General features: G+C 39.4%; 1 non-coding gene across 1 annotated transcript; it reads right to left on the reverse strand.

Moving 5' to 3' along the window:
• Nucleotides 1-9595: 9595 nt before the first annotated feature.
• LOC148548636 (small nucleolar RNA R71) lies at nucleotides 9596-9703 on the reverse strand. Its single transcript, XR_015898192.1, has one exon. It is a non-coding gene; the product is annotated as a small nucleolar RNA R71 (small nucleolar RNA).
• Between the last annotated feature and the right edge of the window lie 3396 nt (nucleotides 9704-13099).

The following is a 13099-nucleotide window of genomic DNA, read 5'->3' on the forward strand; positions in this document are numbered from 1 at the left end:
TCTCTTCCCAGATCCTACTCAGAATACCACAGACAAGGTTTAGACGTTTCGGATCTCAGGAATGGCCGCCAATAATTCTATCCTATACCATGAAGGTTCTAATCTTAGATTAGAAACCCAAGAGATACACATTCAAGCTTTTTTGCATGTAGAACAGAAGTGGTTGTCAGGCACGTGTTCATAGGTGAGAATGGTGATGAGTGTCACATAATCATCACATTCATCATGTTCTTGAGTGCGAATGAATATCTTAGAGAAGAAGTAGGCGTGAATTGAATAGAAAAACAGTAGTACTTTGCATTAGTTCATGAAGAACAGCAGAGCTCCACACCTTAATCTATGGTGTGTAGAAAATCCACCGTTGAAAATACAAAAGTGATAATGGTGGTCATTGGCTTCGGCCCCAGAGAGGGAACCCGAAGAACCAAGATCAAAAAGTATATCCAAGATGAAAATACAATAGCAAAAGGTCCTATTTATAGAGAACTCGTAGCCTAGGGTTTACAGAAATAAGTAATTAATGCAGAAATCTTCTTCCGGGCCCACTTGGTGTGTGCTTGCGCTGAGCATTGAAGCTTTCACATGTAAAGACTTTTCTTGGAGTTAAACGCTAGCTTTTGTGCCAGTTCTGGCGTTTTGACGCCAGAATTCTTAAGCTGACTTGGAACGCCAGTTTGGGCCATCAAATCTTGGGCAAAGTATGGACTATTATATATTGCTGGAAAGCCCAGGATGTCTACTTTCTAAAGCAATTGAGAGCGCGCCAATTGGGCTTCTGTAGCCCCAGAAAATCCACTTCGAGTGTAGGGAGGTTAGAATCCAACAGCATCTGCAGTCCTTTTTCAGCCTCTGAATCAGATTTTTGCTCAGGTCCCTCAATTTCAGCCAGAAAATACCTGAAATCACAGAAAAATACACAAACTCATAGTAAAGTCCAGAAATGTGATTTTTAAATAAAAACTAATAAAAACATAATAAAAACTAACTAAAACATACTAAAAACAATGCCTAAAAGCGTATAAATTATCCGCTCATCACAACACCAAACTTAAATTGTTGCTTGTCCCCAAGCAACTGAAAATCATATAGGATAAAAAGAATAGAATGTACAATGAATTCCAAAAACATCTATGAAGATCAGTATTAATTAGATGAGCGGGGCTTTTAGCTTTTTGCTTCTGAACAGTTTTGGCATCTCACTTTATCCCTTGAAGTTCAGAATGATTGGCATCTATAGGAACTCAGAATCCAGATAGTGTTATTGATTCTCCTAGTTAAGTATGTTGATTCTTGAACATAGCTACTTTATGAGTCTTGGCCGTGACCCTAAGCATTTTGTTTTCCAGTATTACCACCGGATACATAAATACCACAGACACATGACTGGGTGAACCTTTTCAGATTGTGACTCAGCTTTGCTAAAGTCCCCAGTGAGAGATGTCCAGGGCTCTTAAGCACAGTCTTTTTGCTTTGGACCACGACTTTAACCGCTCAGTCTCAAGTTTTCACTTGACACCTTCACGCCACAAGCACATGGTTAGGGACAGCTTGGTTTAGCCGCTTAGGACAGGATTTTATTCCTGTGGGCCCTCCTATCCACTGATGCTCAAAGACTTGGATCTTTTTTATTTTACCCTTTCCTTTTGGTTTAAAGGGTTATTGGCTTTTTCTGCTTGCTTTTTCTTTTTCTCTCCTTTTTTTTTATTCACTACTTTTTCTTGCTTCAAGAATCAATTTTATGATTTTTCAGATTATCAAATAACGTTTCTCCTTTTCCATCATTCTTTCAAGAGCCAACAATTTTAACATTCATGAACAATCAAATTCAAAAATATGTACTGTTCAAGCATTCATTCAGAAAAACAAAAGTGTTGCCACCACATCAAAATAATTAATCTGTTATAAAATTCGAAATTCATGCACTTCTTTTTCTTTTTCAATTAAAAACATTTTCCATTTAAGAAAGGTGATGGATTCATTTTCATATCTTTGAGGCATAGACACTTAGACACTAGTGATCATGTAATAAAAAACAAACATAAATAAACATAAATCATAAAAATTTGAAAAACAAAAAATAAAGAACAAGGAGAATAAAGAATGGGTCCACCTTAGTGATGGCGGTTTGTTCTTCCTCTTGAAGATCTAATGGAGTGCTTGAGCTCCTCAATGTCTCTTCCTTGCCTTTGTTGCTCCTCTCTCATGGTTCTTTGGTCTTCCCTAATTTCATGGAGGAGGATAAAATACTCTTGGTGCTCCACCCTTAGTTGTCCCATGTTGGAACTTAATTCTCCTAGGGAGGTGTTGATTTGCTCCCAATAGTTTTGTGGAGGAAAATGCATCCCTTGAGGCATCTCAGGGATTTCATGATGAGGAATTTCCTCATGCTCATGGTGAGGTTCTCTTATTTGCTCCATCCTTTTCTTAGTGATGGGTTCATCCTCATCAATGAGGATGTCTTCCTCTATGTCAATTCCAGCTGAATTGCAGAGGTGACAAATGAGGTGAGGGAAGGCTAACCTTGCCAAGGTAGAGGGCTTGTCCACCACCTTGTAGAGTTCTTGGGAGATAACCTCATGAACTTCTACTTCCTCTCTAGTCATGATGCTATGAATCATGATGGCTCGGTCTATAGTAACTTCAGACTGGTTGCTAGTGGAAATGATTGAGCGTTGGATAAACTCCAACCATCCCCTAGCCACGGGCTTGAGGTCATGCCTTCTTAGTTGAATCGGCTTCCCTCTTGAATCTCTCTTCCATTGAGCGCCCTCTTCACAGATGTTTATGAGGACTTGGTCCAACCTTTGATCAAAGTTGACCCTTCTAGTGTAGGGGTGTGCATCTTCTTGCATCATGGGCAAGTTGAATGCCAACCTTACATTCTCGGACTAAAATCTAAGCATTTCGCCCGAACCATTGTAAGCCAATTCTTTGGGTCGGGGTTCACACTTTGATCATGGTTCTTGGTGATCCATGCATTGGCATAGAACTTTTGAACCATTAAGATTCCGACTTGTTGAATGGGGTTGGTGAGAACTTCCCAACCTCTTCTTCGAATCTCATGTCGGATCTCCGGATATTCACCCTTTTCGAGTTTGAAAGGGACCTCGGGGATCACCTTCTTCTTGGCCACAACTTCATAGAAGTGGTCTTGGTGCACCCTTGAGATGAATCTCTCCATCTTCCATGACTCGAAGGTGGAAGCTTTTGCCTTCCCTTTCCTCTTTCTAGAGGTTTCTCCGGCCTTAAGTGCCAAAAATGGTTATGGAAAAACAAAAAGTAACACTTTTATCACACCAAACTTAGAAGGTTTGCTCATCCTCGAGCAAAAGAAGAAAAAAGAGAGTATAAGAAGAAGAAATAGAGGAGATGGAGGGGGCGTAGTGTTTCGGCCAAGGGGGAGAAGTAGTGTGTATGTTGTGTGAAAATGAAGGAGTGAAGATGGGTTTATATAGGAGTGGAAAAGGGGGTATGGTTCGGCCATTATGGGTGGGTTTGGATGGGAAAATGGTTTGAATTTGAATGGTGACGTAGGTGGGGTTTTATGAAGGATGGATGTGAGTGGCAAAGAGAATGGTGGGATTTGATAGGTGAGGGGTTTTTGGGGAAGAGGTATTGAGGTGATTGGTGAATGGGTAAGAAGAGAGAGAGAGGTGGGGTAGGTGGGGATCCTGTGGGGTCCACAGATCCTGAGGTGTCAAGGATATCTCATCCCTGCACCAAGTGGTGTGCAAAAATGCCCCATTCTGCCAGTCCTGGCGTTAAACACCAATTTGGTGCCTATTTCTGGCGTTAAACGCCCAAAATGGTGCCAGACTGGGCGTTTAACGCCCATTCTGCTACCCTTACCGGCGTTTAAACGCCAGTAAGTTTCTTCTCCAAGGTGTTCTATTTTTAATACTGTTTTTCCTTCTGTTTTTGCTTTTTTAATTATTTTTGTGACTTCACATGATCATCAACCTACAGAAAACATAAAATAACAATGGAGAATAAATAAAATTGGGTTGCCTCCCAACAAGCGCTTCTTTAATGTCAGTAGCTTGACAGTGGGCTCTCATGAGGCCTCACAGATACTCAGAGCATGATGATGGCCCCTCAACACCAAACTTAGAGTTTGGTTGTGGCCTCCCAACACCAAACTTAGAGTTTGAATGTGGGGATTTTGTTTGACTCTCTATTGAGAGAAGCTTTTCATGCTTCCTCTCCATGGTTACAGAGGGAGATCCTTGATCCTTAAACACAAGGGAGTCCTCATTCACTTGAAGGACTAATTCTTCTCTGTCTACATCAATCACAGCTTTTGCTGTGGCTAGGAAGGGTCTACCAAGGATGATGGATTTATTTATACACTTTCCAGTCTCTAGGATTATGAAATCAGCAGGGAGGTAGTGGTCTTCAACCTTTACCAAGACATCCTCTACAAGTCCATAAGCCTGTTTCTTTGAATTATCTGCCATTTCCAGTGAGATTCTTGCAGCTTGTACCTCAATGATCCCTAGCTTCTCCATTACAGAGAGAGGCATGAGGTTTATGCTTGACCCTAGGTCACACAGAGCCTTCTCAAAGGTCATGCTGCCTATGGTACAAGGTATTGAGAACTTTCCAGGATCTTGTCTCTTCAGAGGTAATTTCTGCCTAGTCAAGTCATCCAGTTCTTTAGTGAGCAATGGAGGTTCATTCTCCCAAGTCTCATTACCAAATAACTTGGCGTTTAGCTTCATGATTGCTCCAAGGTACTTAGCAACTTGCTCTTTAGTAACATCTTCATCCTCTTCAGAGAAAGAATACTCATCAGAGCTCATGAATGGCAGAAGTAAATTCAATGAAATCTCTATGGTCTCAGTGTGAGCCTCAGATTCCCATGGTTCCTCATGAGGGAATTCCTTGGAGGCCAGTGGACATCCAGTGAGGTCTTCCTTAGTGGAGATCACTGCCTCTTCCTCCTCTCCAAGTTCGGCCGTGTGGGTCATGTTGATGGCCTTGCACTCTCCTTTTGGATTCTCTTCTGTATTGCTTGGAAGAGTACTAAGAGGGAGTTCAGTAACTTTCTTACTCAACTGACCTACTTGTGCCTCCAAATTTCTGATGGAGGACCTTGTTTCAGTCATGAAACTTTGAGTGGTTTTAATTAGATCAGAGACTACAGTTGCTAAGTCAGAGTGGCTCTGCTTAGAATTCTCTGTCTGTTGCTGAGAAGATGATGGAAAAGGCTTGCTATTGCTAAACCTGTTTCTTCCACCATTATTGTTATTGAAGCCTTGTTGAGCCCTCTGTTGGTCCTTCCATTAGAGATTTGGATGATTTCTCCATGAAGGATTGTAAGTGTTTCCATAGGAATCTCCCATGTAATTCACCTCTTTAATTGCTGGGTTCTCAGGATCATAAGCTTCTTCTTCAAATGAAGCTTCTTTGGTACTGCCTGTTGCTGCTTGCATTCCAGACAGACTCTGAGAAATCATATTGACTTGTTGAATCAATATTTTGTTCTGAGCCAGTATGGCATTCAGAGTATCAATCTCAAGAACTCCTTTCTTCTGATTTGTCCCGTTATTCACAGGATTCCTTTCAGAGGTGTACATGAATTGGTTATTTGCAACCATTTCAATGAGTTTCTGAGCTTCTGCAGGCGTCTTCTTCAGATGAAGAGATCCTCCAGCAGAGCTGTCCAATGACATTTTGGACAGTTCAGATAGACCATTGATGATCGGATAATTTATACGCTTTTTGGCATTGTTTTTACATAGTTTTTAGTATGATTTAGTTAGTTTTTAGTATATTTTTATTAGTTTTTAATTAAAATTCACATTTCTGGACTTTACTATGAGTTTGTGTGTTTTTCTGTGATTTTAGGTAATTTCTGGCTGAAATTGAGGGACTTGAGCAAAAATCAGATTCAGAGGTTGAAGAAGGACTGCAGATGCTGTTGGATTCTGACCTCCCTGCACTCAAAGTGGATTTTCTGTAGCTACAGAACTCCAAATGGCACGCTTTCAATTGCGTTGGAAAGTAGACATCCAGGGCTTTTCAAAAATATGTAATAGTCCATACTTTGATTAAGGATAGACGACGTAAACTGGCATTGAACGCCAGTTCCATGCTGCATTTTGGAGTCAAACGCCAGAAACAGGTTGCAAAGTGGAGTTAAACGCCAGAAACAGGTGGCGTTCAACTCCAAGAAAGACCTCTACACGTGTAAAGCTTAATGCTCAGCCCAAGCACACACCAAGTGGGCCCCAGAAGTGGATTTCTGCATCATTTACTCATTTCTGTAAACCCTAGTAACTAGTTTAGTATAAATAGGACTTTTTACTATTATATTTAGAGGGATCTTTGGAACATCTTTAGTTTCATCTTTAGATCATGTTTGGGGGCTGGCCTCTCGGCCATGCCTGGACCTTCATCACTTATGTATTCTCAACGGTAGAGTTTCTACACTCCATAGATTAAGGTGTGGAGCTCTGCTGTTCCTCATGAATTAATACAAAGTACTGCTGTTTTTCTATTCAATTCAAGCTTATTCCTTCTCTAAGATATCCATTCGCACCCAAGAACATGATGAATGTGATGATTATGTGACGCTCATCATCATTCTCACCTATGAACGCGTGCCTGACAAACACTTCCTTTCTACATGCAAACAAGCTAGAATGAGTATCTCTTAGATATCTAATACAGAGGACTGAGTCCGAGATATTAGAATCTTCGTGGTATAAGTTAGAACCCATGGATGGCCATTCTTGAGATCCGAAAAGTCTAAGCCTTGTCTGTGGTATTCCGAGTAGGATCTGGGAAGGGATGGCTGTGACGAGCTTCAAACTCGCGAGTGCTGGGCGTAGTGACAGACGCAAAAGGATAGTAAATCCTATTTCAGTATGATCGAGAACCGACAGATGGTTAGCCAGGCAGTGACAGCGCACTGGACCATTTTCACAGAGAGGATGGGATGTAGCCATTGACAACGGTGATGCCCTACATAAAGCTTGCCATGGAAAGGAGTAGGAATGGTTGGACGAAGACAGCAGGAAAGCAGAGGTTCAGAGGAACGAAAGCATCTCTGCACTCTTATCTGAAACTCTCACCAATGGATTACATAAGTATCTCAATCTTATTTTAATTATATTTTAGTACACTATAATCTCTTAATACATTTGAATCCGCCTGACTGAGATTTACAAGGTGACCATAGCTTGCTTCAAGCCGACAATCTCCGTGGGATCGACCCTTACTCACGTAAGGTTTATTACTTGGACGACCCAGTGCACTTGCTGGTCAGCTGTGCGAAGTTGTGACAAAGAATTAAGATTATGAACGTGCGTATAAAGTTTTCAGCACCGTTACCAAGGAATGGAACCGTCACGATTTCTGCGCACCAAGTTTTTGGCGCCGTTGCCGGGGATTGTTCGAGTTTGGACAACTGACGGTTCATGTTGTTGCTCAGATTAGGTAATTTTATTTTAATTTTAAGCTTTTTATTTCTTATTTTTGAAAAATTCAAAAAAATTTTTTTTTTCTTCTTTTTCGTTTTTCCCAAAATAATTTTCGAAAAAAAAAAAACCAAAAAAAAAAAAATTATTAACAAAATCATAAAATCAAAAATATTTTTGTGTTTCTTGTTTGAGTCTAGAGTCAAGTTTTAAGTTTGGTATCAATTGCATCTTTTTAATTTTCTAAAAATTATTTTCAAAAATTTCATGCATTGCATTCTTCATGATCTTCAAGTTGTTCTTGGCCAATCTTCTTGTTTGATCTTCATATTTTCTTGTTTTGTGTCTTTTCTTGTTTTTCATATGCATTTTCAATTTGTTAATGTCTAAAGAATAAAAATTTTTAAGTTTGGTGTCTTGCATGTTTTCTTTTCTTGAAAATTTTTCAAAAGTAAGTTCTTGGTGTTCATCTTGACATTCAAGGTGTTCTTGGTGTTCATCTTGACATTCATAGTGTTCTTGCATGCATCACATGTTTTGATCCAAAATTTTCGTACATTGAGTCTTTTTATTGTTTTTCTCTTTCATCATTAAAAATTCAAAAATAAAAAAATATCTTTCCCTTATTTCACTCATAAATTTCGAAAATTTGGATTGACTTTTTCAAAACTTTTTAAAATCCAATTGTTTCTTATGAGTCAAGTCAAATTTTCAATTTAAAAATCTTATCTTTTTCAAAATCTTTTTCAAAATCAAATCTTTTTCAATTTTCTTTTCATATTTTCGAATTCCTTTTTAAAATTTTTCAAAATCTTTTTCATTTTTTTCGAAAATATTCAAATTAATTTTCAAAAATCTTTTTCTTATTGTATTTCTTAATTTTCGAAAATCTTATTAGCATTTAATGTTTTGATTCAAAATTTTTCAAAGTTGTTACTTGCCTATTAAGAAAGGTTCAATCTTTAAACTCTGGAATCATATCTTTTTAGTTTCTTGTTAGTCAAATAATCAAGTTTAATTTTCAAAATCAAATCTTTTTAAATTTTTTTTTCAAATCTTTTTCAAAATAAGTTTCAATCACATCTTTTTCAAAATAAATTTCAAAATCTTTTCTAACTTCTTATCTTTTTAAAATTGATTTTCAAATCTTTTTCCATCAATCTTATCTTTTTATTTCAATCATATCTTTTTCAATTTCAATCATATCTTTTTCAAAAACAAATTTCAAATCTCTTTTAATCAATCATATCTTTTTGTTTCAATCATATCTTTTTCAAAACTACCTAACTAACTCTCTCTCTAATTTTTGAAAATCCCTTCCCTCTTTTTTAAAATTCCTTTTTAATTAACTAATTGTTTTTAATTTTAATTTTAATTTAATTTCAATTTTAATTTTCAAATTTTAAATCTAAATTTAAAATATTTTTATTTTATTTTGTTAAATTTTCGAATTCTTCTTTCATCTCTAATCTCTTTCTATTTATTTATTCATCCATTAACACTTCTATCCTCACCCTTGTGTTTAGATTCTCATCTCTTCCTCCTTCTATTCTTACTTTCTTCTACTAACATAAAGGAATCTCTATACTGTGACATAGAGGATTCCATATTTTCTTTTCTGCTTTCTTCTTCTTTTTCATATGAGCAGGAACAAGGATAAGAACATTCTTGTTGAAGTTGATCCTGAACCTGAAAGGACTCTGAAGAGGAAGCTAAGGGAAGCTAAAGCACAACTCTCTGGAGAAAATCTGACAGAAATTTTCGAAAAAGAAGAAGATATGGCCGAAAATAATAAAAATGCAAGGAGGATGCTTGGTGACTTCACTGCACCTAATTCCAATTTACATGGAAGAAGCATCTCAATCCCTGCCATTGGAGCAAACAATTTTGAGCTTAAACCTCAATTAGTTTCTCTGATGCAACAGAACTGCAAGTTTCATGGACTTCTATCTGAAGATCCGTTTCAATTCTTAATTGAGTTCTTGCAGATCTGTGATACTGTTAAGACCAATGGGGTTGATCCCGAGGTCTACAGGCTTATGCTTTTCCCGTTTGCTGTAAGAGACAGAGCTAGAGTATGGTTGGACTCTCAACCTAAAGATAGCCTGAACTCTTGGGATAAGCTGGTCACGGATTTCTTAGCCAAGTTCTTTCCTCCTCAAAAGCTTAGTAAGCTTAGAGTGGACGTTCAAATCTTCAGACAAAAAGAAGGTGAATCCCTCTATGAAGCTTGGGAGAGATATAAGCAACTGACCAAAAAGTGCCCCTCTGACATGCTTTCAGAATGGACCATTCTGGATATATTCTATGATGGTCTGTCTGAACTATCAAAGATGTCATTGGACGATTCTGCAGGTGGATCCATTCACCTAATGAAAACTCCTACAGAAGCTCAAGAACTCATTGACATGGTTGCTAATAACCAGTTCATGTATACTTTTGAAAGGAATCCTGTGAGTAATGGGACGCCTATGAAGAAGGGAGTTCTTGAAATTGATACTCTGAATGCCATATTGGCTCAGAATAAAATATTGACTCAGCAAGTCAATATGATTTCTTAGAGTCTGAATGGAATGCAAGCTGCATCCAACAGTACTCAAGAGGCATCTTCTGAAGAAGAAGCTTATGATCCTGAGAACCCTGCAATAGCAGAGGTGAATTACATGGGTGAACCCTATGGAAACACCTATAATCCCTCATGGAGAAATCACCCAAATTTCTCATGGAAGGATCAACAAAAGCCTCAACTTGGCTTTAATAATGGTGGAAGAAACAGGTTTAGCAATAGCAAGCCTTTTTCATCATCCACTCAGCAAAAGACAGAGAGTTATGAGCAGACCCCATCAAGCTTAGCAAACATAGTCTCTGATCTATCTAAGGCCACTTTAAGTTTCATGAATGAAACAAGATCCTCCATTAGAAATTTGGAGGCACAAGTGGGCCACCTGAGTAAAAGGGTCACTGAAACCCCTCCTAGTACTCACCCAAGCAATACAGAAGAAAATCCAAAAGGAGAGTGCAAGGCCATTGAATTGATCATCCTGGCCGAACCTACAAGGGAGGGAGAGGACGTGAATCCCAGTGAGGAAGACCTCCTGGGACGTCCAGTGATCAACAAGGAGTTTCCCTCTGAGGAACCAAAGGAATCTGAGACTCATCTAGAGACCATAGAGATTCCATTGAACCTCCTTATGCCATTCATGAGCTCTGATGAGTATTCTTCTTCTGAAGAGAATGAAGATGTTACTGAAGAGCAAGTTTCCAAGTACCTTGGTGCCATCATGAAGATGAATGCCAAATTATTTGGTAATAAGACTTGGGAAGATGAACCTCCCTTGCTCACCAATGAACTGAGTGATCTGGATCAACTGAGATTGCCTCAGAAGAAACAGGATCCTGGAAAGTTCTTAATACCTTGTACCATAGGCACCATGACCTTTGAGAAGGCTCTATGTTACATTGGGTCAGGGATAAACCTCATGCCCCTCTCTGTAATGGAGAAACTGGGAATCTTTGAGATGCAAGCTGCCAGAATCTCATTAGAGATGGCAGACAACTCAAGAAAATAGGCTTATAGACAAGTAGAGGACGTGTTAGTAAAGGTTGAAGGCCTTTACATCCTTGCTGATTTCATAATCCTAGACACTGGGAAGGATGAGGATGAATCCATCATTCTTGGGAGACCCTTCATAGCCACAGCAAGAGCTGTGATTGATGTGGATATAGGAGAGTTAGTCTTTCAACTGAATGAGGACAACCTTGTGTTTCAAACTCAAGGATCTCCTTCTGTAACCATGGAGAGGAAGCATGAAAAGCTTCTCTCACTGCAGAGTCAATCAAAGCCCCACAGTCAAACTCTAAGTTTGGTGTTAGGAGGCCACAACCAAACTCTAAGTTTGGCGTTGAACCCCCACAACCAAACTCTAAGTTTGGTGTTGGGAGGTCCCAACGTTGCTCTGATTTTCTGTGAGGCTCCATGAGAGCTCACTATCAAGCTATTGACATTAAAGAAGTGCTTGTTGGGAGGCAACCCAATGTTATTTAATCATTTTTATTTTATTTTCTCTTTGTTATTTCATGTTTCATTAGGTTGATGATCATGTGGAGTCACAAAAACTACTGAAAAATCGAAAACAAAATTGAAAACAGCACTGAAAGCAGAACACCCTGGGGGAAGGGCTTACTGGCGTTTAAGGAGCATCTGGCTGGCGTTTAATGCCAGAACAGAGCATGAAACTGGCGTTAAACGCCAGAAATAAGTAGCAGTCTGGCGTTTAAATGCCAGGATTGCACCCAGAGGGAAGCTGGAGTTAAACGCCAGAAACAAGCATCAGACTGGCGTTTAACGCTAGAAACATGCACCATACTGGCGTTCAATGCCAGAAATATGCTAGAGACTGGCGTTGAACGCCCAAAACAAGCATGGAAGTGGTGTTTAACGCTAGAAACATGCTGCAGTCTGGCGTTAAATGCCAGGATTGCATATATGCGGCATTTGACATGTCTAAAAGGTGCAGGGATGAGAAATCCTCAAACATCTCAGGATATGTGGACCCCACAGAATTCCTTCAGGATCTGTGGACCCCACAGGATCCCCAGCTACTTCTTCTCTCCTCTTCACACCTTTTCATAACTCTCTTTTGCTCGGGGACGAGCAAACATTTTAAGTTTGGTGTGGTAAAAGCATAGCTTTTTGTTTTTCCATAACCATTTATGGCACCTAAGGCCAGAGAAACCTCTAGAAAGAGGAAAGGGAAGGCAATTGCTTCCACCTCTGAGTCATGGGAGATGGAAAGATTCATCTCAAAGGTCCATCAAGACCACTTCTATGAAGTTGTGGCCAAGAAGAAAGTGATCCCTGAGGTTCCTTTCAAGCTCAAAAAGAATGAGTATCCGGAGATCCGACTTGAAATCCAAAGAAGAGGTTGGGAAGTTCTCACCAACCCCATTCAACAAGTCGGGATCCTAATGGTTCAAGAGTTCTATGCAAACGCATGGATCACAAGGAACCATGATCAAAGTGTGAACTCGAATCCAAAGCATTGGCTCACCATGGTTCGGGGGAAATACTTAGATTTCAGTTCGGAAAATGTAAGGGTGGCGTTCAACTAAAAAGGCATGACCTCAAACCAGTGGCTAGGGGATGGCTAGAGTTCATTTAACGCTCAATCATTCCTACTAGTAACCCGTCTGAAGTTACTATAGACCAGGCCATCATGATCCATAGTATCATGATTGGAGAAGAGGTGGAAGTTCATGAGATTATACCTCAAGAACTCTACAAGGTGGCTGACAAGTCCTCCACTTGGGCAAGGTTAGCCTTTCCTCACCACATTTGCCACCTCTGCAATTCGGCTGGAATTGACATAGAGGGAGACATCCTCATTGAAGAGGATAAGCCCATCACTAGGAAAAGGATAGAGCAAACAAGAGATCATGGGCCTCAACATGAGCATGAGGAAATTCCTCACCATGAAATCCCTGAGATGCCTCAAGGGATGCACTTTCCTCCACAGAATTATTGGGAACAAATCAACACTTTCCTAGGAGAATTAAGTTCCAACATGGGACAACTAAGGGTGGAGCATCAAGAGCACTCCATCATCCTCCATGAAATTAGAGAAGATCAAAGAGCTATGAGGGAGCTCTTTGATCACTTCATCACTTCATCAAGA

Source organism: Arachis ipaensis, chromosome B8 (genome assembly GCF_059453495.1).
Source record: "Arachis ipaensis isolate K30076 ecotype BB chromosome B8, ASM5945349v1, whole genome shotgun sequence".
Taxonomy (NCBI): domain Eukaryota; kingdom Viridiplantae; phylum Streptophyta; class Magnoliopsida; order Fabales; family Fabaceae; genus Arachis; species Arachis ipaensis.